At 40.4% G+C, this 27469-nt stretch overlaps 1 protein-coding gene across 1 annotated transcript in view; it reads right to left on the reverse strand.

Annotated features, from left to right (window-relative positions):
- Positions 1-27469, reverse strand: part of whrna (whirlin a) — a 344555-nt gene that overhangs the window by 53858 nt on the left and 263228 nt on the right. The window lies entirely within an intron of this gene.

A 27469-nucleotide genomic window follows, 5' to 3' on the forward strand; every position in this document is an offset into this window, starting at 1 on the left:
GCTTTTCCCGTATGTTACGCAGAACGGACTCTGTGCGTGAGAGTCACCTGCAGCGACAAAACCAGATTTTAAGTAGGCATTGTCTGTTAAATTTATCTTTCTTTTTCTTGGAGGTCGTAGTCTCCTCTTCTGGCTCCTCAGTTGTCCTTTTCCCCTTTGTTAAAAGCTCTCCAAAGACTTTTGTTTTGGCTCATTTTCACTCACTTGTGGCTCTACTTTTGGGCGACATGTCTGATGTGTTATACGTGATACGTCACCGCGGAGACAAGAGCAGATAATAAACTTGCTACTACATCAAATAGATTTCTGTGGCGATTTCCAGCAGGATTTTCATGATACATCTACGGACGAGCTTATTAGTGTGTCATTAGGGACGGGCCAAAGTTGCTCCTGACCCCTGTGCGCACAACGTCTGAAAATCAGGGCTCTTTACGCAGGACTGTGAGCTGTGTCTGTGTTAGTTCCCAAGCCACGCAGAGCCGCAGTATGAGGCTGAAAGAGGCGCATACGGCTCCGGAGCCGCGAGTTGCCGACCCCTGAAATAGAGCCACTGCACGTAAGCTCGACATCAATGAATCCAACTTGGTCAATGTAAAAAGACGGCAAAAGTTTTCAGAGGAAATAAAAGCAGATTTTCTGTGTTGGTGCAGCTTTATTTTCTAAACCTGCAGATGTGTTCATCCCGTGTTGTTGTCGTGTTGGTGCCAATTTTCAGGCACAGTTTAAAAAAAAGTGTGTCGGTGCAGCGTCTTTCTGTGTAAATGTCTCATGTTACAATATGAAAACCTGCGGCTTACATTCAGGTGCGGCTTATATATGGACAAAATTGATTTTCTCTTCAAATTTAGCTGGTGCGGCTTATATCAAGGTGCGCTCTGTAGTCCGAAATTTACGGTAGATTAAAGGGCTCATATTACTGAATTTTCTGATCTATGTTTTAATGCTGTTTCCTCATCAAAACATACCTGTTGTTTTGTTTTATTTCACCCACACATGTTTAAGGCTAAGTTCTTCTTCAAAAAATGCAAAACACTCTGTTCCAACTTGTGATGTCATGTGGTAATACAGGAAGTGCTCTGAGTTTTTAAACTCCATACACCTTCACTAGAATCATTTGGATAATTTCAGCCCTGGAATTGCAAATCTCTGCTGAACAAAAGGTGAAAGGAGCTGTTAACTGGAAAACTATTACTTCATGACAAGGTGGAACAGAGCATTTTGAGCTTTGGAGATGTAAACAAACTAAAAATAAAGTTACTCAAACATGTGTGAACGAAAAAAACACAACTCCAGGTATGTTTATGATGACTTAACAACATTATAACACAAGAATCCATTTTGTCTAATATAGGACCTTTAAAGATGAACCAAAGCCATAAAAAGTGTGCCAGCCCATAACGCTCCTTGGTGTGACAGTTTGTAGAGTCCTTGCGCCCTCTGCTGGTAACAGTGAGCTTAGACACTGGATAACAGCAGCAGGATAACTCAGTACCACACTCCCTGTCCCTTATTATCAGCTGTATGCAGTATCATTTGGAGTTTGCTTGTGCTGCCATAACAAAAGCTTCTGTGTTGTATAGCGCAATATACTTAAAGAAGGGGGTATTATGCAAAAAAACGATTTATTTGACCTTTCTTCCATGTTATAATGCTGTCCCCTCATCAAAAACATGTCTACATCACCCATGCTCCCATATTACACCTCCATATATATAAATATACAATATAAATATACAAAACATGATACAAATCAGTACACAACAACTTCACAAACCTAATGCGATGTGCAGTAGTTTCATTTCAGTGTTGTGATAGTTCAATTCAATTCAATTCATTTATTTTTGTAACGCCCAAAATCACAACAACAGTTGTCTCGAAGGGCGTTCATGTTTTGGTTGATGGGGGAAACCGGAGTACCCGGAGGAAACCCATCCAGACATGAGGAGAGACATGAAAAACTCCACACAGAAAGGCCTGGGCGACCCAGGAATCGAACCAAACCCTCTTGCTGTGAGTGCTCTGAAGGGGGAGTTATTTAACATGGGGAGCAAAGGGAGGGGAGGGTGGGGGCAGGTTTTTTTTTGTATTTTTACTCTTTTTTTCAAATATCAACATTCAACAATAATTAACAAAACATAAAAGTGAGTTAATACGATTAGCTGAGATTCAGGAGCAGGACCACGACTCAACCTCTTTCTCCTCCTCTTCAGTGAACCACAGCTCACCTCAGCCACACCTCTAACTGCCCAGAAGCCTATTTGTACCGGCCTGTCCCATCAAAATAGTTTGTCTCAGCTATCTCAAGCCCATCCTTCCACCCCCTCTCTAGTTTGTCTTTCAGCCGTAGCACATCTACAGAGCGGGGTCCTGTATCTGCTGGGCTGAGCACCTGAGATGAAGCCCCATCCTGAATCTCTACCCGGCCACCTCCACTCCATCTTATCATCATATTATCAATCTATAAATATCTTCATTGTATATATTGGCATTAATATATGGGCCGATGATATCATCAAATGGAATCATGGACACGGTTGCCGTCAAGCCGTTGCCGTGGCGTCGATGGCTTGGAGCTCTGAGTTCCCGCGGTTGTACCTGTGAGACAGGTCCTAGAATTGGTCATTTGATCTGGTTCTCGTGAACAGTCAACACGCATTTACACAGCTCCTGCTTTTGGTTACTTGTACTTGTACTCCTGCCCTTTGGTCGACCACTACTTGTACCTGTACACAGCGCTAGTTCTTCAGACTACCTGTGCCTGTACTTGTGCTGCTTTTTGTCGCACCTGCACGTGTATTTGTGGAGACCCTGACCCCTCCACACATAATGAACCCTGGAGGAATGATCTGGTCGTCCACCACCGTGTACCAGGTGCAGCGCCTGCTGGGCTCGGGGGCGTACGGAGACGTTTCTCTCTGTCACAACGTCAGAACCAACCAGACAGTGGCGCTCAAAGTGATGAAAGGCCCATATGCCACAATAGCCGGCCTTCAAGAGGTTAGTTAGAACAGGCTATTTCTCACATATTTGAGTAATAGAAGTAAAATACCCCCTCTTTATGTGAATCATGTGAATGACTAATATTTTGTCCCCACAGACGAGCATCCTCCAGACCCTCGCTGCACACGGCTCACACAATTTCCACATTGTGAGCTGGTTCGGCTCCTTTGGATGGTCGGCATTTTATTGTCATGAATTTGAGAAGCTGGACATCAGCCTCACAGAGTTTCTGAATCAGAATCCCTATAGGAGTCTGAGGCTGAATGAGATCCGACCAATCATCAACCAGGTGCTGACACATGGTCCTGCACCTCAGTTTGAGAAGCCTGTATCATGCTCTAAACTGTAGCACTAACTCTGACCACTGTACTGGAACTTTACTCTAAACTGTAGCATTAACTCTGACCACTGCACACACACACAGTCCTGCACCACAGTTTGAGAAGTGATAATAATATAAATATATGATAAATGATGTGGTGATATTGTCCTAACGTGTGGCCTATTTGCAGATGGCAGAAGCGCTCAAGTTCCTACAGTATGTAGGCATCATGCACTGTGACCTGAAACCAGATAACATCATGATGGTAGATCACGTGAAGCAGCCGCTGTGCATCAAAATCATAGACTTTGGTATAGCGTGTTCTGTGAGAGACGCCAGACAGGAAGAGGAGAGGCAGACGCTCTGGTACAGGTACGTGAATACACAGGGAAAGTACTGCACAGTATATTACAGGCACATGTACTTGAGGTACATGTTCAGTGTAGTATAGTGACCGCACACAGGGGCAGTCCTATAATGTAGCACTGATTTCTATATGTTGTAACTATAAGGAATGGGTTTAAAACCTTTTAATCAATAGTTTGTAATAATTGATCGATATGGGTGTGTTATATGTTTAATTTACCTTTTCATATACATATATTATATAATATTTAAAAATATATATTTTGCACACCTGACCATCAACCACAAGGTTGACAGTTCAAACCTCAGTGAAATATAGGGTCTGTAGAGGTAGGACTGTGTTGCAAATATTTTATGTGTGACTAACTGTAAAATGTGTGTGTTTGCAGAGCTCCAGAGAGTCTTCTCCGGGCCCCTGTCCATGGGGCCATAGACATGTGGTCTGTGGGCTGCATTGCTGCTCAGATGTTCCTGGGCACGATTCTGTTTCCGGCCAGAGATGAGCAGGACCTGATGAGGTGGATGGTGGAGATTGTGGGGCACCCTCCCAAATCCTGTCTGGACCGGGGCCTGCTGACCACAATGTTTTACAGCAGGTCCACGCCCACAGACGAGTGGAGATATAAAGTACGTACAGGTCCTTCTGTTCACACCTATCCATGTATGATTCTATGTACAGAGATATGTATATATGTATGTGATATATATGTGATTGTGACGCCTGTGCTCGTTTCAGCTCAGTCCTTTGGATCCCACTCGCCTGATCATACAGCAGGACCACATTTGCAACCCGCTGACCTCTGACATCACAGAGGAGCATGACCGGTGCGTCTTTGAGCACCTGCTCAAACGCATGCTGGACCTCAACCCAGAGACCAGGATCTGCCCCGAAGAGGTGCTCCAACACCCTTTTATCACCACCTCCTACCTCCAGGCTCACCAGGACTGTCAGGCTGCTCAGGGCAACCAGGCTCCCAAAGCTCCTGAGGACCACCAGGCTACCGAGAGCCACCAGGCTCCCCAAGCCCACCTGGACTTGCTAGTCTCCAAGGAGGTTAGGAAAAGACCCGGAGAAACATTGGTGAGCTCTGCTCCCAAAAGAAGAAGGATTTCCAGTCCCAAGGCCCACACACACAAGGGCCATCAGGCACATCAACGCCAGCAGGGATGTCAGGCTCCCCAAGTTCCCCAGGACCACCACGCTCTCCAGGACCATCAGGCTACCGAGAGCCACCAGGCTCCCCAAGCCCACCTGGGCTCGATAGTCCCCAAGGAGGTTAGGAAAAGACCAAGAGAAACATTGGTGAGCTCTGCTCCCAAAAGAAAAAGGATTTCCAGTCCCAAGGCCCACACACACAAGGGCCATCAGGCACATCAACGCCACCAGGGATGTCAGGCTCCCCAAGTTCCCCAGGACCACCACGCTCTCCAGGACCATCAGGCTACCGAGAGCCACCAGGCTCCCCAAGCCCACCTGGGCTCGATAGTCCCCAAGGAGGTTAGGAAAAGACCAAGAGAAACATTGGTGAGCTCTGCTCCCAAAAGAAGAAGGATTTCCAGTCCCAAGGCCCACACACACAAGGGCCATCAGGCACATCAACGCTGCAAGGCTCACCAGGGATGTCAGGCTCCCCAAGTTCCCCAGGACCACCACGCTCTCCAGGACCATCAGGCTACCGAGGTCCACCAGGCTCCCCAAGCCCACCTGGACTCGATAGTCTCATTGGTCCAGAGACTCATTGGTGAGCTCTGCTTACAAAAGGAGCAGGAGGTTCCAGCCACGAAACAGGCCCCATGGCTGGCCATTAGGTTCGCCAGGCACAACCACAATCGCAAATGCCGCCAGGCTTACAGACGGCGCCAGGCTCACAAGCGCCTCCAGGCTCCCCTAGGCCACCAGGAGTGCCACACTGGCTAGAGCCACCAGGCTAACCAGGGTCGCCAAAAAGGTGGCAAAGAGACCCAGAGACATCTCTTTGAACTCTGCTCCTAAAAAGGAATAGAAGCTCTAGCCAGGCTCGTCAACACAGCCAGACTCACCAATGCTGCAAGAACCATCCGGGTCCCCCAGGGTCACCATGCTCCACAGGCCCAGGACCAGTCTCTGCAAGCTCCCCTGCCTCCTCAGAGTTGCCAGGCTCACCAGATTCACATGGTGTCTTCAGGAAAGAGAGGTCATAAGGAAGACCTCATTGACCTTAGGCAGCATGGTGGCAACACTCATGCCTCACAGCAAGAGGGTTTGGTTCGATTCCTGGGTCGCCCAGGCCTTTCTGTGTGGAGTTTTTCATGTCTCTCCGCGTGTCTGGATGGGTTTCCTCCGGGTACTCCGGTTTCCCCCATCAACCAAAACATGAACGCCCTTCGAGACAACTGTTGTTGTGATTTTGGGCGTTACAAAATAAATGAATTGAATTGACCTGACTTCTCCAACCCCTCCCAAAAGTACTAGACCAGGGGTCAGCAGGGTCAGCAGATATTGTTTAATATTATTTATTTATTTATTAATCGTGTTTTTAATGTTGTAATAGAAATAAAGTTTGATTGATTGATTGATCAACAGCACCAACTCTGCCCTCTTTATTAAACATGATTAAACATTCATTAGCATCCATTCCTTGTTTTGTGACTTTATTTTACAGCAGCTCACGGCGCACACACTCTCAAACACACACACACACACACTTGCATGCTCTCACAGACACGGAACATTGTGCAAATAAAACCCCAACAAGCCAACCACATGGTCAGGTACTAAACTATGGTGAAGATGAGCCAGTGCACAACAGGGCCACAACCGCGCATCATCATGTTAGCCAGTAAACAAGAGTAGAGCAGTTTCTCTTTAAAACTCCTCCCTTTGGGGATGGACACTGTTATCTCAGAGCAGGATAAAGCCCAGAGCTTCAAGACAGAACCATCAAATTGAAAATAGCTTTTTCATGGGAGCAGAAACATCTAGAAAAACAGTGTCCAGTATTGTTGCTAAGAAAACATAGATTAGGTAACATTAATAATCCACAGAGTTAGTACACAAGGTTCTGTTCACTAACAACTACTTAGCAATGAATACTCTTAAATCATGAGTAGGTAATAGTATTTTTGTACAATTTGGTTACTCTGTATCCTCTATTTTGGTATTGGAAACTGATGTTATATTATTAGTGGCACTTAAGCTCAAGTAAGTTGTTCCTAGTAATGTAATGTCTTTAATGTTTAACTAAGTGCAGTCTGTAATATAAAAGGTCTATATGTTTACCAGTTATATGTTGCTTCAGCCAGAAGGGGATCAAACAGACAAATTAATATGGAGCGATGAAGAGCTTAGGTTCAACGATCAAAGAAAATTGAATTCTGTCAACTGGACGAAAGTTTTTAGGAGTGATTACGTTCCATCACTAATCCAAGAGGCTTCTTAAGTTCTGACAGAGTTCTGATAAGTCACTGCGTTACATTCTGTCTGAAGGGAGGAGCTAACGAGACTGAAACTAACATGCCCTGGTTGTTTACAGTAAAAAAGTGTCTGTTATTAGTTAAAAGTCACCATGTTATAACATCATTTCCTCACGAAAAACATAACTGGATTTGTTTTTCACTTCATTCACACTGGTTTCAGTAATCCTCTATAAAAAAGTCATTTGAACATTATAAAAGATGCGGTTTGATTTTCCCCAGGATTGTTGCGTCACAGGTAGAAGTGTTGAACACTTTCCATAAATCGTGGCAGGACTTGTTCAAAGCAATTGTACCTTCAAATTGTTACAATTACAACTGCGCTATTTAATATTATCATGCCAAGGCATGTTTGTCATTAGAAAAAAAAAGTACTCAGTTAGGTTACTTAAGTGAAAGTACAAATATCGGAGTAAATGTAAAAGTATCACATGAAAAAATATACTTAAAGAGTAAAAAATTCTCAAATTTTGAGAATAAAGCTTCTAATATAGTCATAAAAATTGTGCTGAATTTTGTTCAACAGAAACAACTGAATTTGGGTTTTTTTCTACCTCTTTTTATTTGTATATTTTTGTTTGCGCAAACTATGAAGGTGCTAAAACATGTGAAAGCTCAGAACCTCCAGAATTCACTCACTGAGCTGCAGAGGCTGCAAGTAGCAGGTGCTGGAGTTTAGGTAGTGACTATTCAGATTAGAGTGTTTAGGTTGTTTTCAACATTGAAACCGGCAACCCAAATGTGAAACTCATGTGGGGCTCATTATTCTTTCTGATTGGATAATCGTCTTGAGACCCAAAACACCAAATTATAACATAAATAACTTTGTTATGCAATCATCATACAAAATAAATCAGCATTACAGTTGTTATCAATAAAAGCTATATTTCAACATGGTTACCTCAAATCTGGGGATACAGTTGGGTCACATTTAAACAATTTTAAATACAAATCTTCCTCTCTTCCTTTAACATTAGCCTAACTGAAATAACATTCAGCTCTATTGAAAATCCCAGTCGAAATGTATCCAGACCACAGCTCCTCCACAGCACTCTCTTCACTCTTGATCACTCCATCACTTGGGGCAGTAGTTTTCCAGAGTATTGATGCTGTGACCAAATTGAATCCCTGACCCCTCACACACAGAGCCCAGCCGCTAGCACGGGGCTAATAGGAAACTGCCACCTGCCTTCAGTGGCTTTTTATGATGGAAGATTTTGTAGGAGTTTACATCAGATGCCCATCCTGATGCCATCCACAACAGATGAGATACAAGGATGAATTATTCAATTTTTTATGGTGCACTATGTAAAATTTCTGGTAGGGAGACTACCATTGGCTTGTCACCATGGTGATATTATACTTTGTAAGGGTTAAGGTTAATGTGCACCATATTGCCACTGTATGGAAATTTGTTCTCTGCATTTGACCCATCCTTCAGTGCTGCTACTGTTTAATGCTATACTGTGCAGCATTCCAAACAACGGGATAGCTTCTTCATTAAGAAAAACACAAGTCGCATAGTGCATCTTTAAAATAGTTTAGACATCATAACCGTGGTATTTCCTGAAAATTATATATATATATATGTATTTTTATTTTATTTTTTTTTATTTTTTTTAAAGATGTATATCTAGAAAAAAAAACCTTTAAACTTTGGTTATCATCAAATCTGTAAACAAGGGGTGAAAGCCTTGCATCTGCTCGTGCACTAGAGAAGAACACAGACTGAAGCTCCAAACACGAACAGCTGCTTAACAGATGCAGTTTAAGACTCAGATATGATTAGATGGAGTCAGAGCAGTAAGGAAAAACTGTTTTGAGTACTGCAGATGGATGTCAATTACATTTTTATGTATACAGCACTTTACAAAAGTTGACCGAAGTACTGCACAACAGCAACTAACAAAATATGCAGGACAAGATAAATCTGATATTATCAATCTTCAGTGGAGGGGTCAAAAAAAAAAAAAAGGAAATTTGTCTGCGCTGACCCTTGAGGACCTTGTAGACGTGTCAAGCATAAATCAAGCCTCAGTGCGAGTTCACACATGTCCGAATTGGCCCTATAGTTTGAGCCCCCTTCAATCCTACTGTGGACTTACCGTATTTTCCGCACTATAAGGCGCACCTAAAAGCCTGTAATTTTCTCAAAAATCCACAGTGCGCCTTATAATCCTTGTATATGGATCAATATTGGTCAATTATGACACCCGTAGTCAGGAGGCGTCGCCGAAGTAATAGCGGTAATAATGGGGAGACAGGGAGACAGCGCCGGGCGACATACGCCACAATCTGCCAATGGACTGCGGATGCCTGGGCTGATCTATCAGTCTCAACTGTGGTCCGAGCTTTCACGAAGGCAGGAATTGGTCACTGAACTGCCAGACAATCGGAATCGGGCACTATGAATGCCGAGCTCGCCCAACTGTTCAACTCAGACACTGAAAAGGAAGAATTCCACGGATTTGTGAATGAGGAATGAACTGAAAAAGTGAGCTTTACGTGTTTCTTTCACATGTTTACAACTAACTGGGAGATATTGTGAATATGGGCATTAACATTTGAACAACGTTGAGTTATTGTTATTGCGTTGCACTATTTCGAGAGTTACTATATTGTGAATGCATTAACTTGTTTTGTGAGTGAACAAAGTTTTCAAAATGTTTTTTTATATTCTATTAATAAAGTTTGACTGACTTATCTGTTTTAGCGCAGCTCTATCTCGTGGATGCATAACACAACCCCATCTACTACAGTAGTTTATATTCTATGCGCCTTATAATGCAGTGCGCCCTATATATGAAAACTGTTTTAAAATAGGCCATTAATTGAAGGTGCGCCTTATATTCCGATGCGCCTTATAGTGCGGAAAATACGGTAGTTTGGTCCTGTTCTAATCCTGGTTTAGTCATTTCCAGATATAGTCCCAATTTTGACGTGGTAAATGTGCAAGTGTGAAAGGACCCTTCAAGAGGGGGTATTACACTTCTACGGGGTAACTGCTAACACAACATATTTAGATCACCATGTTACTTTTATTTAACTTACTATTTATTTATTCCTGTTCATGAAACTACCATATTTTCCAGACTATAAGTTGCGCTTTTTTTCATAGTTTGCCCGGGGTGCAACATAACTCAGATGTGACTTAGATATGTTTTTTTCTTCATTATTATTAGCATTTTTTTGGCAGGTGTAACTTATACTCTGGAGCGACTTATAGTCAGGAAAATACAATACAACACATCACATTAGGTTTGTCAAATTGTGGTGTATTTGGTTTGTATCATGCATTTGGAAAACCAAGGAGATGGTGGTGGACTTCCGCAGACGCCACTCTACTGCCCCCTCAGTGAACATCCAGGGAAGGGACATTGAGAGAGTGGACTCATACAAGTACCTGGGTGTTCATCTGAACAACAAACTGGACTGGACTCACAATACAGACGCACTGTACAGGAAGGGCCAGAGCAGGCTCTATCTCCTGAGGAGACTCAGGTCTTTTGGAGTGAGAGGGCCACTCCTGAAGACCTTCTATGACTCTGTGGTGGCATCAGCCATCCTGTACGGTGTGGTCTGCTGGAGCAGCAGCATCACAGAGAGGGAGAGGAAGAAGCTGGACAAGGTCATCAAGAAGTCCAGCTCCGTCCTGGGCTGTCCTCTGGACTCAGTGCAGGAGGTGGAGGACAGGAGGGTCCTGGCTAAGGTCATTTCTATGCTGGGCCATGAGTCTCACCCCCTGCAGGACGCTCTGTCTGTCCTGGAGAGCAGCTTCAGTGACAGACTGATTCACCCTCGCTGTGTGAAGGAGGTTTCAGGTCTTTCCTGCTGTCAGACTGTACAATGAACACTATTAACACTGAACATGTGTCATTCAAATGTACCTATGTGCAATACTGAATACCATGTAAATCCACTGAAGTCACTTTACTGAGATTTATTCTGTTCATATGCTGCACTGCACTGTCACTCTTATTGTACATAATAGTTTTTGTTGATATTTTATATTTTGCTCTTAGAGTCTATTTTTAGTTTATTTTTTAAGTCTATTTTTCCAATGCAATACTGGAATTTCCCCACTGCGGGACTAATAAAGGCATATCTTATCTTATCTTATGAAGAACTGACTTGTAGGAGCACGGATGGCTTGTGGGTTGAGATCACTAAATTACTCAAACATGTGTGGATGACATCTAGCACCTCTTCAGGTATGTTTCTGATGATGGAAAAAAAAGCATGGTAGAAAGTTCCAAAAAGTAAATTTTGCACAAGTTTGACTTGTGAAAAGAAAACAAAAAAAAACAAAAACAAAACAGGTATGGTTTTGCTGCTGCATTGAAGATAAAGCTGAGCTGAGTTGCAGCAGAAAAGTAAGATGAAAAAAATAAACTGCATTTATAGGAAAGGCTTGAGAGAAAGAGTTTGGCTCAGACTCTTCCTCACTGAATTTACATTACAGTTTAATGTTTTTACCCTTGAGACACTGTTTGTACTTTTCATAACATCCATATCTTTTGACAGGTGAAAACACTTGCTGATACCCTAGCTGTGATCCCCCATATTATTTTGTGTCTTGGGCCGGTTCGGAGCAGTGTTTGTGGTAGGGCCTCTTGTTTACTCTCCCTGTGAGTTTTATTGAAGGGGAGATTGGTTCCTAAAGCAGTTAATGGAAAGAGCCTGAGGAGCAGCTGCAGTCTGGATAATGTCTGCCACACCACTACACCTGCAAAAGCTCTAATGTGGACTAGATACTAAAATTTCAAACTTGATTTTAATACTATGGAGTAGATTTGATACTCAATGCCGATACCATGATAATTAAAAAAAACAATATTAAATTGTAGTTACCATGTGGTCTTATATCTGTGTAATCCCTGTCGTCCAAGTAGGTTCCATAGTGGTTAATTTCTGTCTTGGGAATGTGACTTTTTTGACAATCCTAATGTTGACTCAAATTATGTGTTTACTTTACCACTACAGCAGCCATTGTTTTTAGCAAATAGGTTGCAGACAGAAGACAGGGGCCTATATATCTATACATCTCTATGGAAGAGTCACAGTTTTAAACACGATCCAAACTTATGATCCACAAATGTTGAACCTTATTATTTGTTTGGGATTTTCTCCACAAATTTGTCATATTAAAAGTCACAGTTAAAAGTCCTTTCAACAATCATGTGTTTAGGGTTGAATAGTGGCACAATCTTCTGATGCAATAGAATAAGTTTAATACATTTCCTTTGTGTCTACTGATACTGACAGAGACGTTTTAGTTTCGCGTGCATAGGCCCAGTAATTGCGGATTTGTTGACCTGATTTATGGTTAAAACCTCTGCAATCTGACAGTTACACAGCAAATTACACACAATAATTATAATGCCTTACACCTGTAATGACAGTCTTGTCAAAGTCTCTCAAACTGCCACACTATAGTCATTATTTATTCAGTCCACACTCAGTGGCAGTAAGCTACTATTGCAGCCACAGTTGCCCTGGGGCAGACTGATGGAAGTGGCAATGCCAATCTGCACCATCCAACTACCACCAACACTCACTCACACGTCACATTTATAGTAAGCGAGGAGGATGAAGTGTCTTGCCAAAGGACACAATGGCTGAGCCACTGTTGGCTCTCAATCAGCCACATTAAATGAAATTGCATTAAAGCAAACATATTATATAAAATATATTTTATACTGGTTTTCGTTGCCATAGTGTCAGTAAACAGAGTGAGTCATTTTGAACAGAAAGTCAATGGACCTTTTTTATTATAAATGGTGCACTGTGTACATTTTTTGGACCACGGTCTGTCACCTCCTTCTCTCCATGAATGTTATTGGTTTGCCTGGAATTTAATTTGTATTTAACTTCTCTATCGCCATAGAGACAAGTAGTGACTCCTTGGCCAAGTTACAGGTCAGGCCTGTGGAGGCGACCCCGCACACAGTAACTATGCCTGGTGTAGGGCTGAACAATACTCTGAACAGGATCTAACTGCAATTTTTCAAGCATTGCAATTCTCATTAGATTTTTTATTTAATAATAGTATTCTATTTGAAGTTCACATTTTAAACACGTCCAGAAGTATTGACAAAAATACTGAAATATGAGCTGACAAACTAATACAAGAATCACATTTCAGAACATGTTTGTGCAGATCATAACTACAGGGTTAGCAGTTTTTATGCAGAATGAGACCCAGGGGGAAACAGCGAGGGCATCTGACACACAGGGACATTTCAGAACTTGTTTGTACAGATCTAAACTACAGGGTTAGGAGTTTTTATTCAGAATAAGATGAGGTATTATTGTTGGTTGTGAAGGAAATTCTGGCACTTTTGAAAACTGCAGCCTTTGTGATTTGTTCATTGCGTTCGTTCAAATTGCAGTTTTGCTTTGATTGGGGTTAATCTTGCTGCTCCATATTGTGGCCAGACCTTTTCCTAATAGACAAACAAGTCCTTTTAGATGAGTATTGCAGTTTATCGCATTATATACCTACACAACACAAGTACATTTAAAGCCGACCATACAGTCATTTCCTCTTCTCATTTAGCCTTTCCAAGTTGGAATGACATGTTTGAGCAATCTTTAATCGCTTATTTTCAAGACGCCATATTGCAGATAAACTCTGTACTTACTTCATTCTCCAATTAAATTTTCGTAGTTGATGATACGCGTAGGTACAAATGAAAATAACTACAAATACTCGCTAGCGTGATCTGAAGCTATCCATCGGAGGGGCCGACAACCTCGCGACATTTACGCCGACGTCAGCTCCCATTGGGCCAATTCCGATTTAAAATGTGCAAATGATAACGTAATGATCCAAGGGTGTCATAGATTATAACTATATGGCAGACAGAAGCACAATATGTCTTCTTTAATACCCAAAGATATGCCAAGATATAGAAGGTAAAGCCATCAGCCAAATGATGAGTGAGATGAGTGGTTCTGTCTTCTCGTCCTCTTGTCCTTGGGTTAGGGTGAGATTGTGGCACTTTGAGGAAAGCTGTGAGAGAATGAAATGTCCTGGTCCAAAGAGCTCTTCTGTCGGGGTTTACAGGAGTTTCAGGAGCTTCTAATGTTATAATGGTGTCCCCTCATCATTAGGTTACCGAGTTGGATTTTGAATTATTCTCGTATGTTTGAGTAATCCTGTGTTATTTTACATTTAAGGCTTGAGTGCCCTGGAAATTTCAGTTTTCACCTAACTCCCTATCCCCACCCACATTTCTGTACTTGCTTGTGATTATTCAAAAAACTCAGGGAGGGTTAATGCAAGTGACGACATTTTTTTGTAATTAAAAACATAAATAAAAATGTGTTGTTTGCCAATTTGGAATAGCACTATGAGGAGTTTGTGGGTTTCTCAGTTCTGCAGGTTTGAACAGGGACCATTTCTATTACAAAGCCATTTAAGATATTGAGGTTAACAATGATCAAAGTGTGAAATAATTATGGATTTTATGGTTTAATACTACCTTTAACTAATTTTAGAATTTAAAACCCTGTTAGCACGGGATGTATAACAATTACCCCGAATTTTACCTACTATAATTCTACAAAGTCAGATTTCCTCAGGTGATTCTAGTCCTGTGTGAACGCTCATGTCGGTGAATTGGTCTGTTTTGTGTCTGGGTATCGAAGCTAATAGTGATTGAAAATGTCTCTATGATCCATTTTAGGTCCAGATACAACCTAAATTAATAATGTTAATTCAACACAGACCTTTAACTTTAACAGCCACATTAAATCAATAACATCTATAGCTTTTTACCATCTAAAAACATTTCAAAAATCAAAGGTTTACTGTCAAAACCAGACTTAGAGAGACTTATCCATGCATGTGTCTCCAGTAGGTTAGACGACTGTAACGTCCTGCTCAGTGGCCTCTCCAAACGAGCCTTAAGACAGAACAGTACATCCAGAACACTGCTGCTCGGATCCTGACTAGAACCAGGACGTACTTCACACATGTGTCTTGTGCTCAGGTCTCTGGCTCCTGTGGCTCAGAGAATAGACTTTAAAGCAGCTCTGTGTGAACAAGTCTCTCCATGGACCAGCACCAAAGATCATCTCCAACATGTTAGTGCCACATGAACCATCTCACATGAGGAGGACCTCAGGGACCGGCCTCCTGCTGGTGCCCAGAGTCAGGACTAAACATGGAGTCAGAGTTTAAAACCTGGAACAGTCCTGAAGATGTGAGACAGGCCTCTACTTTGACAATGTTTAAATCGAGGCTCAAAACCGTTCTGTTTAGCTGAGCATATGACTGAAATGTTTTTATTCCGCACTCATCTCTTTTAATGTTCATTTTATGATGATTATTTATGTTTTGATTTCTTGTATTGTGATTTTATTTCTTATTCTGTAAAGCACTTTGAATTACTTGTGTATGAATTGTGCTATACAAATAAACTTGCCTATAAACATTGCGAAATAGAGCCTGAAGTACTTTACACAAAAAAGGCTCTCAATATTTACAAAACATGAAAAACTAGAGCTATACTCAACATGAAACGTGTCAAAACTATCGATGTTGCAAGCGAAATAGGTTGGGAAGTAAATTTGAAAGTCTTTTTATTTTCCTCCTTGAATCTTCCGTAATTTAATCACATTTGCACTTACACAAGACTGACTGTATTGGCCATATTAGAAACTTCTATTACATCATGTTTAAAGTGATTCAATTTGCCTGTTAGCACCACCTTGCTAATCTAATCCCGTATCGATCCTGTCCCGGTGGCGTGTCTCCTCACAGTTTAGAGGCTCGTTAGCTGATGGACTGTGGCAGAGTGTGCGGACCAAGTGTTTGTGTTGGTGTCTTAATGATCTTGGTGAAATTAGGCTGAGATCATTGACTGCAGAGGAGGGTAGTACTCATTTATATTAAAAAGTTACACCAGCAAATGTAACTTAGTAAAAGAAATTGTACTTTTCTTGCAGTGTACTTTTACTACTACTTCAGTAATGTTTTTTTTAAGTAATTTATGTTGACAATGTGAAATGATCTGAACATTTGTCTCTTGCGTTGCTCCTTCAGATATTGTTGGGTTTTTTAGATTTTGCGCATTATTTACTGTTTCGTCCTTCAAATAACATGAAATTTAAATTATAAATCAGATGTTGCGTCCCGAAAGCTGCTCTTGAAATTACTCGTACTTGAGTAATTTCGTGGACCACTATTTTATACTTTTACTTAAGGAATATTAATTTAAAGTAACGTTACTCTTACTTGAGCTACTCTACTACTCCTGACAGACTGTTTATATAAATGGACATAGCTAACCTGCCAGCTGCCATGTCCCAAATACAAAGTGAGCCTGGGTGCAATTTGGCTCCATCGACTCTGAAAAAAAACAAAACAAAACCTTGCCCCTCCCTGCCATCAGGCTTGTCACTTTGGTCAGAAAATGTTCCTTTTAACTCGACCTACAAGATCCTGGGGTTTTTATTTTGTCTATTTTTATTATATTCTCCATAAATCGCAATATACACATTATCAAAAGTTTGGTTGCTGTGATACTTGCTCTTGGATTTCCAAATATGGAATTCGGCTCCAAATTATAACTGCTCAAGCCTCGATGAGCTTTATTTGACTGGAGCTGAACGCTATGGGTCAGTCCACTTCTATATACAGTCTATGGTTGAGACCGGACAAGACAAAACCACGTTGGTACTGCGGCGTAGGGCTGAGTGATTTGAGAAAATTATCAAATTGTGATTTTTCTTAAACACATTTTTCTGTGCAAAGTTCACATTTTAAACACACCCAGAAGAATTCACAAAAAGACTGAAATATGAACCAGCAAACTAATAGGAGAATCACATTTGAGAACATGTTTGTAGAGATCTAAACTACAGGGTTATGCAGAATGAGACAGGAGCTTTTGTTGTTTGCAGAGGAAATGAGGCACTTCAAAAATTGCAGCCTTCGTGATTTGCTGATTGTGTCCGTTCAAATTGCGTTTTTGTTTCAGTGGAGATTAATCCTGTGGCCCTATTGTGCTGTGACCTTTTCCCAATTACCAAACTGATCTTCACCTCGTGGCATCTATGTATTACAGATTAGAACAAAAACATACCTGGAGTTGTCATTAGTTTGATTTAAAGGAACTGTATGTAGCCTGCACTGCTACTGTTTGAAAAAAGATACAACAATCCCAACTGAACCTGGGTTTTCCGATTCTAGACTATGATGCCATACTCCCAGAAGAAAAGCAAAATATTCAAAAGGCAAATTCACAAATGCTGAACGTGATCATTTCTATTAGTGACTAAACCCCAGAACTCACTGAATCACAACATTAAATATTATTGGTTTATAGAATGTTGTTATCTGAACACAGGGAAAAAAATGACAGATAAGTTTTCTCATTCTCACTATAGGCTGCACTTCCACTGATTAATGGTTGGCTGCAGGCGCTGGGGTTTTGGCTGTGACCATTCAGATTAGGCCTGTCACGATAATTACTATATCGATTTATCGAAAGAGTTGAAGGCCCCGAGCTTCTTTCCCCTTTTAGTATCTGTTATGTTTTGTGTGTGATTGAATCTGTCCCCTTTCGCCATAAAGTTCTTGTCGAGCCCTCGCTGTTGATTGGACGACTGTTTTCCCGTCCGGCCAATCTCCTGCAGCCAACTCCCCTATTTAAGAAAATTCTTCACACTTGTTCCGGGCTGCCAGTCTTTGTGGCCAGTCTGCCATTTTGTCTGTGTCTCATTTAGTTGTCACTTGTTTGTCTATGTGTCTAACTTTGTACGTTCAAGACGCTAGTTTAGTTGTATTTTTGTGTCTCTGGTTGTTTTGTCACTGTTCTGTTTGTAGGTTTATGATGTTGTGTTATGTGTTTCTTATTTTATCACTTGTTTTTAATAGACCGACGTGACTAGTTTTTTGAGACGCTAAACTTTTTATCTGTTAAACCTGTTGTTTTTTTTTGTTTCTTAGTTATAGATTTATACATTTGCATAATATTTAGACCACTTCTGTTACTTTACCTTTTTCAATCCTTTTCATTAAATTACAACTTTATTTATACCATTTTAACATCTGTTTTTGTGACTTCCCTAGCCTTGGCAGAGCTGGGTCGTAACAATATAAAAGCTGAACCAATATATTTTTGGGGTCAATGTTTACCATGTGTACATTTTCGTTAAACTACTGGGAATTTTTTGGTTGTTTTTTGGCTATGATGAGATTTAAGCCATGTAATTAATAACTTCTATGACTCATTACAGATGCAAAGTACTAAAGTGTTTCATTCAGTCTTTTTATTTATTACAGCTCAGAATTTTGTAACAATATTGTGCATTTTATTGTTTGTGATTAAAATCTTTTCTTGGGTTTTTGTGCCAGTGGAGTTTCAATATTATCGTTTATCGTCTATATTTACTTCAGCAATTTACCGAACTTTAAAATTTGTTATTGTGACAGGTCTATTTCAGATCAGAGATTCAATTTAGTATTCAGCGTTACCCTTTCCATTAAACTTTCGTCACAAAGCGCCACATGCCTGATGTAAAACTTTAATATCCCACCCAAAAAAAAAAAAAAAAATCATAATTAGAAAATCATATAAAGTAAATTAGCTCAATCATTAAAAGTGACACATTGGACTGTTTTTCCAGTTAATCTCCAGCTCCAATGGCCTCTGGGTGTATTTACAGCATGTAGACAGGAGGGGGAAGGGAGAGCGTCGGATTAAGACACATATTTCCCATATTTTTATCATTTAAATGATGAAATATCTAGTAAACAGCTCCACACGGCTCAGTGGGATTAGTGCAAATTGGGTTTTAGCTGTACTTATTCTCACGTGGTAAATCTCAAACTGTTTATTGAGTGTGTGCTGAGGCTGCAGGGACGCTCTACTCTTTATGTATTCTAAAGGTCTAGTATGTTAAAGGTGCTCTACGTCATTTTTACTGTCTGGAAACCTGAAAAATAGAGCTAGCTGATTTTAAACAGTTTGCAGTGGTCCAGAGTTATTCCTCACTTACCTGATGCATTCTGAGCTTCCTAATTATCCAAAAAGATGAGTTTATATGCACTTTTCACAACTTTTTGGAGTTTTGCTGTCACAATAATGCTAACAACAACTAGCATGCTAACCACGCACGTCCTGATTATTGGACAAGAAAACGTGTCATAACTAGATGCAGACAGTACACAGCAGACTTATTTTTACCTCAAGAGCTGCTTAAATATTACATCTGCATTGTGTTATGGGACAAGATGGGACAAGATCACTAAAGCTCAAAATGCTCTGTTCCACCTTATGATGTCATGAAGGGGTAGATTTCAAGTTAACAACTACTTTGTCACTTTTGTTCAGTAGAGACTGGCAATACCAGTGCTGAAATTATCCAAATGATTCTTGTGAAGGTGTATGGAGTTTAAAAACACAGTGGAGCCTGTATTACCACATGACATCACAAGGTGGAACAGTGTTTTCAGTTTGAAAGAAAATCTCAGCCTAAATGTGCAGGGCTTGTGTGTTAAACTTGTGTGACTGAAACAAAACACAACTCCAGCTATGTTTTTGATGAGGAAACATTATAACATAGATCAAAAACAGTATAATATAGGCTCTTTAAGTTGACTTTGTGTTCAGCTTTGAAAAGAAACTTGGTAGTGTGCTTTGTTTCAACATGTTCTGCATTAAAGTTGCCCTCTCATGACCAACTGCTTGACGTCATCTGGTTGTAAACCCCAGTGTCTCTGTGTTTTACCATCTCCTTCAGAGCAAGTCCAAACGGTTATAAGCCTCATTTAAACTGCCCTTCACTCCCTACTACAGCACAATGCAAGTCTATGTAAAAAAAAAAAAAAAAAGATTTTTCTGCATAGCTTTAGAGGCACTAATATTTCTGTCATTTTGTTTTCTAAAATGTTCCACAGTCTTCTTCTTTTTACTCAAAAATACCTTCAAAAGTCTGCATTCTTCTGTAAGCAGGGTCTCTTCACCCTCTACACTCGTCTGACCTGTAAACTGGCCTGATGGTTGTCTCCATGGAGATAAATAAGTTAAACGCCGTACTGTGAAACATTCCAGGCAAAGCAATAACTTTTCCATAGAGACAAACAGGTGATGAACGCTCTACCAGAAAAGTTACAAAGTGCATCTTCATCGGCAGGCCTAGTTACAGGTCAGATCTGTGGAGCCTGTGCTTACTGTGTTATACTCACAATAAGAATTCAGATTTTTCAAGGTATTTTCCACAATAAAAACACCTGCAATAGAATAATGTTATGGATACGCTGTAAAAACTTGCGCTACTGAAGCATTTTCATTAAAAACTGTAGTTTATTAGACATTATCCAGGGTAATGCCCCTAAAGTCTGGGCCTCATGTTTGAATTTACAGCATAGTGCAGTATTTATTCTCTTTTTGCACATGTGTTTGGCCATGTCTTAGTCTCATGGCAGAGGAGTTTGAGTTCAGAAGTCTAATTTGGTCTCGTCTTTTATGCTACACATCCGTGCCCACCCTGGATTCATGTTGAGCTTTTTTGGGAGAAAAGTGAGAACCCAAAGTTCTTTTTCTCTCAAATGTAAACATGGCTCTGGGTTTCTCTCTCAGTCGAGCTCAACAGCGACCACCTGCTCAGGTTTCGGAAGTGAATTTCCCATAAATCTTTCCCATAGACTTTTCAAAAAACTAAAATATTAAGAGTTCAAAGGCAGAGGCTAACAAGCTACATGCTAACTAATATCCATAATGCATTTTCTGGCAGTTTAAACAAAATAAAGATGCTGTCATTTATTTTTATGGTTGCTAGGTAAGTTATCAAATTACCTCTACATACACATCAACTGCTCGTGTCCAACCGGGAAGTAAAATGTCAAATGTCAAGCCTTCATAATGTCCCTTCCCCTTTCTCATAAGATGCTGATCTTCCACAACCTTCTGTAAACACCAAGTAAATATCACAGCTCTATATTGTCCTTTAATGACCTCTATCTATTACCCTATTCATTTCTTTCACATTATCTTTGGTAAATCAAAAAATAAGAACCACAGCCGACAGGTCCCTCCCAGCCTATATCACCTTCCTGACAGTCTAATGGTGGTTTTCAAGATGGCCGACACAAATATGAGTTGAGATGGCATCTACAGGACGCTGTGAGCTGAAGGTCAGGCTCTGCTCTGTAATAATAATAATAATACCAGAGCAGTGACAGGTTAATAGTAGTCATGTTGAAATCATAGCCTACAGTGGACGGCGGGGGGGGGGGGGGCAGAGGGGAGGAGGGACAGAGTAAGAAAAAGAAAGACAATGAAAAGGAGGGAAGGTGAGATAGAGTTAAAGTTCATATGAGGTTAGATCAATAAAACATAGTTATCATTGCATTGAGGATTTTACAAAAAATCTTCTCTTGTTCTAAATAACATATTTAGCAATAACATGTTTAGCCACCATGTTTCCTTTAATTGTTTTGAAAATGCTATATTCACCAAAAACAACATATTTTCAACTCAATTCAGTTCATATTTTCAACACAATTCAAGTTAAGTTTTTATATCACACATTAAAATACATCTTTAGCTGACCAAAGTGCTTTACATAAAAATCAACAAAAAAAAAAAATATATATATATATATATACACACACAGGTAACACATTGATACAGATGGGAAAAGAGCAATAAAACACCAAGATATCCTGTCTAGTTAGTATTAAATGCCAGGGAGAAGAGGGAAGAGGTGGGTTTTCAGTCTAGTCTTAAACTGTGTTAAAGAAAGAGAGGATCTGACAGGCCGATGGCCCTGTTCCATCGTCTGCCACAGAAAAGGTGCCTCTGGTCTTGAGTCTGGCTTTGGGCACAGCCAGCAGCTGGTCAGCTGACCTCAGGGCTCTGGGTGCAGTAGAGGGCTCCTATTCTGTACACCAGGGGTCACCAACACAGAGCCCGCGGGCACCAGGTCAATCCCAAGGACACATGAGGCACTCGCAGGCAGGTTCTAAAAATAACACAACTCACTAATGAGCTGATAATAGATAAGTTAAGGTGAACTCTGACCTACTCAGTTCAAAGGTCAGTATTGTGCGTGTGACAAAACCAGTGGTCAGCTCGCGAGTGCTGTGAAGATGCACTGAATGCAGTTTCTTACCACAAAAACATGGCAGAAAAAATAAATAAATCACATTTTTTATGTAAAAGAAACCTGCGTCCGTCTCATTTGCAGCGGCACAATGTGGAGAGACACTTCACTTAGTGTCACAAAAGCACCACACTAACTGCACACCCCTTTCTGCCCACACTACGGGCAGAAAAAGCCCTGAGCTTTGGGTATGCAATAGTCTTCTTTTCACGACACCGACAAAAAAGTCACAAAAAGCAACCGAGATTTATTTAAAAATATGTAAGTAGATTTTTCTTTAACATTACATAATTGATAACTGTGTGAAACATGTTTTGTTAGAAAGGTTTGTCTGTGGCAAGTGAAAAAGGGACAATTACACAGATTTAGTGATGTAAGTGATCATCTGAAAATTTTACAATTACTAAGATGCTGAATAAGTGCTGAATATTGATATCTGTTTCTCACCTTGCTTATTGTTGATAATTGTGTGAAATCATTAATGTGATCAGTGCCTTCACATAGATGATTATTATTAATCATTATTAATAATGTATAACTAAAGGCAAACTGAGCAAATTTGTTATTTCAGAAGAGCGTATCAAGCTGGTCGCCCGTCATATGACTTAGTGCCCATGAAGTAGCTCCTAGTTTCAAAAAGGTTGGTGACCCCTGCTGTACGCACTGCAGACAGCCCTGATCCAGACCCACATACAAAATTACAATAATCCCGGCGTTACAAATGTGTGGATTGCTTTTTCAAAATCCGCCTGTGGAAAATGGGGCTTTACTTTAGCAAGGAGCCTCAACTGAAAGAAGCTGAACTTTATGACAGAGCTAATGGGCTTGTCCAGTTTGATTCCAGAGTCCACAATCAGCCCAAATCTCCTCACTGCAGGAAGACAATAAGAGGACAGAGAACTAATCACACTGTCAGGCCCAAGCTGTGGGTTAGTTTGGCCAAACACCACCATCTCTCTCCATGAGACAGTCCTGCAGAGCTCTCAGTGTGGTCTGGCTCTCATTGGCGTCACTGACAGATATATTTGAATGTCATCTGCAAAACAATGAAATGCCACACTGTGCTTTCTAAAACCATCGCCCTGAGGAAGCGAGTTCACATGTTTAATAATTCACAATCCACAGATGAAACTACTGCACCAGGTTTGTGAAGTTGTAGTGTATTGTTTAGTTTCATGCTTTTGTGTATTTATTGAAAATTATCGTGCAGGAGGGTGGGTGACGGCTCGTGGGTAGAGTCTTTTACAGGTTCATACTCTTAACTGTAAGGAGGGTGAAAATAGTGCCCAGAAGAGATCGCTAAATTACCCAAACATGCATGGAAGACATATAAAACCACTTCGGGCAAGTTTTTGATGAAAGAACGTTCTAACATGGTACAAAGCTCCAAAAAGCCGACTTTGTGGAATACCCTCGCTTTAAATCTGATATTTTATTGATACTAATAATTGTCCACAGAGCAATACGTATAGAGCAGTTTATTTTAAATGTTTACAGCAGCTTTATAAATATGATGAATGCAAATGTGTTTAAACAGTCCATTATTGAGAAGAAAGGTTTTGTCTCTTAGCGGCAGGTTAATATAGAGGAGATGGACAAACCTGTGTTAAAGCTGTAATGACTATTCTCCGAGAAATAATGTGCTTCCAGGTAGTACAAGAATGAGGTGATTTGTTTTACAACGTGAAAAAACAAACAGGTGAATATAACAGTAAATGAGATAAATACGTTATTACAGTCTCACACATTTCACTGTAGATTCTGTGAGGAGTGTGATGGGTAAACTAGAAGCAGCTATTCCATCTCTACCTTATTGTTGTTGTTTCATATTTACATATTCATAAATGTATTTTCTGGAGCCTAGATAACAGTTCAGTGACATTTAAAAGGCTCTTGTGATAGTTCTGTCTTCACTCATTGGCTAAATCACTCACTGAGGGCATGACAGAGGCCGACCAACAGGACTGCGTGTGTTTGAGCACAGAGCTGCATAAACAGAACCACTACAACAATAAGATCATATTTTTGACCAAAACAGCAGACTGTCACAGAAATCAGACAGCCATGTTTATTCTCGTATTGTCCAGCCCAAATGTTAAATGATGCAACACTGTGGAGCTATAGAAGTTTGACAAGCTTCTCAATGTGCTGCTGGCAACACAGAATGAGTGACTAAAGAAAAGAGTTTGTATGTTTCTCCCTGTGTCTGTGTTGATTTCCTCCGGCTACTCCTCCAGCAAAGGTAGTCCTGACCAAGACTAGCTCAAGATCTGGAGCTGGGGCCCACTGCTCCAGACAGGTTGCCCCTAGTAGCATTAATAATGCATCAGATTTATATAGCACTTTTTTGGACACTCAAAGAAGCTTTACAGAGCATTATTCAGTCTCTCCGCACTCAGTGGTGGTAAGCTACTGTTGTAGCCACAGCTGCCCTGGGCTAGACTGACAGAAGCCTATCACCACCAGCACTCACACACACACAACATCCACACTAGGAAATGTGGGTTAAGTTCCTTGCCTAACAACACACAACAGTTTTATCCACTGGCACCCCACTGTGGTACCCATTGATCTCCCATCCAAGTACTAACCATTCCCAGCCCTGCTCATCTTCTGAGCTCTGACGAGATCAGACTTTGACAAGCTGGTATGGCCACAAGAACGGGTCAAATGCACAGGACAAATTTCTCTATGAGGATAATAAAGTGTAAATTATTTCACAGTAGTACTTTATACATTCACTCTCAACATTTGGAGCTACTTCTACAGCCAAAGCTGCTCGGGGTCTGACTGAAAACATGGCTGCCATTTTGTACCAATGTTACTCCGACTATCACCACTTACACACCACAATGTTAGAAACATAAAAATGATAAATATGTATTCATAATAATGCATCACCAAACCAAAACTATACACAACAATTTGAACTTTTTTCTCAGAGTTTAAAAGCTTCAAACAGCTCCAACTTGGCCTTTGAAGAATATGTTGAGTTAGACACCACAACATTATCACATCAGAAAGCAGACTTAAAAAGCACAAATGTGTTTTTGTGTCACATTTTGTTCGATTCAAAAAGCAGCATTTTCTTCTGAAGCGAGACATCACACACTTGAGTTTTCTTCAACAAAACTCCAAACACTTTCGGTGTATTCAGAGAGAAAATGGCCTCCTCAGATATGGACTTGTGCCTTCAAAGAATTCCACCTCAGCCTTTTAAGAGCCAAGTCTCATGAGGAAATTGGAAAAGTAATGTACAATCACTTAAAACAGGAAAACATTCAAATGTGCTGTTATGTTTAGACTCACACTCTATGTAAGATTTAGATTTTATATTCCATAATAAAATGTATATGTGTGTTGTCAGATATGAGGCAAACATTTTCATATCAAATATAGACCCCTCCAGGAGCGACGCATTAACAGCCTGGGACTGATATGAACTTTCTATATTGTTATATTTGCTAAGGAGTAATACTAGCATATATCCAACTTACAACTTCAGTTTGTGAAGTTCATTCATGTATGCAGGATTGGTGGAGCTTGATGAAATAAAACTAAATGTTTAATATGTGGTTGTTAGCATGTAGGCTAATTTTGGCCCTAATCGCCAGCGACACTAAACACTTGCTACACCAGGCTCTGGTGTTACTCTCATGTGCTCAAGTGATTGTCCGTCACCAAAACTCCCCCTGTAAAATCTATACACCCTTACATAATTTGTAAACAGATCTAATACTGATTTATTCTTAATAGCAAAAATATTGGACATGACAGTCAAGTTGTTTATGTTAGAATTAGTTTTTTGTTCCATCAGAAAGCAGAATGAGCCTCACATGAGTCTCTCATTTGGGTTGACAGTTTCAGTGCTAAAATCCAGTTGGTTTAAACCTACAATAGACACTCTCTGATCTGAATTGTCACTACCTAAACCCCAGCACATGCAGCCAATCATTAACCCATGCTAGTGCAGCCTCTGCAGCTCAATGAGTGAATTCTGGAGGTTCTGAGCTTTGACATGAGGCATCGCCTGTCCAAAAAGAGAAAATGAGAAAAACCTGTATGCATCCTCTATCTGTAGATTAAGGCTCTAGAAAGCCATGTTTAGTTGTGATTGTGATACTTTAAAAAACACCTGTAAAAGCACATGCAGTTCATTCAGAAGTAGCATTTCTGTTAGCATACTGCAGGGACGATGTCACATTATGTCTGTACACAAACAGCATTAATTAACATCCTTTAACAACAGCACACCACGACAGTAAAGAGGTTGTTATAGTGTGCGTGTCCATGGTGGAACACTGCACATGCCCACAGCACCCCTGACACATCACTGTTTATGCACACAGGTCCAGGCTGATAAAAGGTCCAGGGGAGTAATCAGGATTTCAGCTCCATAACAAATGAATGGGCTTGTTAGCAGCTCCTAGAGGCACTTTAAAGTCTTAAGCTATGGATGAGCTTTAACAATCACAAATGTGCCAGTGGACTTAAGACTTTAGTGTATATAGTGTTATATTAGTTATATTTACTCTATTTAAATTTCAGAGTAGTTGATACGACAGAGCTGAACTGCCACAAAGGGATGGGTATTACTATGGGTGTTACATTGAATTCTCGTAGTAGTTTTCAGAGAGTCTCTCCTATGTTACCTTTTTGCCAAAAAATATATTTTTTTTTTGTATCAAAATACTTAGAAAACTGCCCCTATACACAAACCAGAAGGTTAAAGGTCCTATATAACACAAAATTAACTCTTGTGAGCTTTAACCCATGTTATAATGTTGTTAAAAACATACCTGTAGTTGTGTTTTGTTTCATTCACACATATTTGAGTAATTCTGGTTTATTAGGCTGTCTACATCTACAAAGCACAAAATGCTCACTTCCACCTTGTGATGTCATGTAGTGGTAGTTTTTAATCATTGTTCCGCAGAGATTGGCAATTCCACATTTGAATCATCCAAATGTTTCTAGTGAAGGTGTATGGAGTTTATAAACACAGTGGAGCACTTCCTGTATTCCCGCTTAATGACATTACAAGGTGTTTTCCATTTGAGAGATCTTGGGAGAACTAACTATGTAGTTTGTGTGCTAAACATGTGTGAAAGAAATACAACACATCTTGAGGTATGTTTTTGAGGAAACAATATAATAGCAAAGATCAGAGAGTAACATATTAAGGTCCTTTTAAGATAGTGATCAAGC

This window comes from Periophthalmus magnuspinnatus, chromosome 12, assembly GCF_009829125.3.
Source record: "Periophthalmus magnuspinnatus isolate fPerMag1 chromosome 12, fPerMag1.2.pri, whole genome shotgun sequence".
NCBI classification, from domain to species: domain Eukaryota; kingdom Metazoa; phylum Chordata; class Actinopteri; order Gobiiformes; family Gobiidae; genus Periophthalmus; species Periophthalmus magnuspinnatus.